The following is a 1532-nucleotide window of genomic DNA, read 5'->3' on the forward strand; positions in this document are numbered from 1 at the left end:
ATTTTTTTTGTATTTTTAGTAGAGATGGGGTTTCACCATGTTAGCCAGGATGGTCTCGATCTCCTGACCTTGTAATCCACCTGCCTCAGCCTCCCGAAGTGCTGGGATTACAGGCGTGAGCCACTGCGCCCGGCCAATTTTGTATTTTTAGTAGAGACAGGGTTTCACTATATTGGCCAGGCTGGTCTCCAACTCGTGGGCTCAAGTGATCCTCCCACCTCGGCCTGCCAAAGCACTGGGATTACCGGCATGAGCCACCGTGCCCCACCCAACACGGGAGTTTGGAGGCTCAGTGGGGCAGTGGTGTACACTGGAGTTGCTTATGTGACTGCTTTCAGCTGCTCACTGAACTGAGGCTGGAACATTCCAGGGTCCCTCTCTATGTGGCTTTTTAGCACGCAGTAATCTGGCGCTTCATTACCGCAAGGTGCATTGTCTAGCTTCCTAGAAGGATGAAGCCAGACCTGCCAGAGTTCTTATGGCCGGTGCTCAGAAGTCCCCAAACAGCACTTCTTCGGCATTCGATTGGTCAAAACAAGTTGCGCTACCTACTCAGATTCAAGGAAAGAGGAAATGAACTGCATATCTTTGGCTCACGGGAATGGGAGGAATTGTTAGTATTTGGAGACTAGTTACCACCCTTCCTCCTCTCCACAGCTGATTGTACCTTGAGCAGCCCTTGGGCCCAAGTTGAGCCAATCAGATTCTCTCTTGAAAACCTGAACCTTAAGACAAATTATGGTTGGTAGGTGGAGGGCACTGGAGATGCCATAATCAGCCCTGAGGAGCTGCCCGTAGGGTGAGCAGGGGAAGGTGGTCTGCAGCAGGAGGCTGGAGAAGGGAACAGCAAAGAGAGACCATGAGGCTCCCCGTGAGACTCAAGGGAGTGCTACATTGGCTTCCCCACTCTAGGCCTGGTATCTCAGCCTACTTAGAATCCTGTCTTGCTTGTCAGGAAGATTGCCTGCTGTGTCCTCACCCTCCTATGGTCCTAAATGCAACTGGGAAATGGCTGGCAGCTTCTAGCAGGGAACTGGCATGATCTTTTGATCTATGCTTTTACCACTTTCTTTTGAGACGAAGTCTTACTTTATTGCCCAGGATGGAGGACAGTGGTGTGATCTTTGCTCACTGCAACCTCTGCCTCCTGGGTTCAAGCAATTCTCCTACCTCAACCTTCTGAGCAGCTGGGATTACAGGCACATGAGACCACGCCTGGCTAATTTTTGCATTTTTAGCAGAGACAGGGTTTCACCATGTTGGTCAGGCTGGTCTTGAAGTCCTGACTTCAGGTGATCTGCCTGCCTCATCCTCCCAAAGTGCTGGGGAGTCACCGTGCCCAGCTGCTTTTACCACTTTCCTGTGTAGAAAGAATGCTTTGGAGGGGCCAGCATCATAATGGAAGCAGCTAGACCTGTTAGGAGGCAGTGGTCAATATCTGAATGGGAGATGGAGGGGCTTGCATTAGAACTGTGATGGGGACTCAGGAGAGATGTCTTGAAATGTGATTTGGAATCAGAGCCATAAAGACA

The sequence above is a fragment of the Colobus angolensis genome, unplaced genomic scaffold (genome assembly GCF_000951035.1).
Source record: "Colobus angolensis palliatus isolate OR3802 unplaced genomic scaffold, Cang.pa_1.0 Scaffold260, whole genome shotgun sequence".
Taxonomy (NCBI): Eukaryota; Metazoa; Chordata; class Mammalia; order Primates; family Cercopithecidae; genus Colobus; species Colobus angolensis.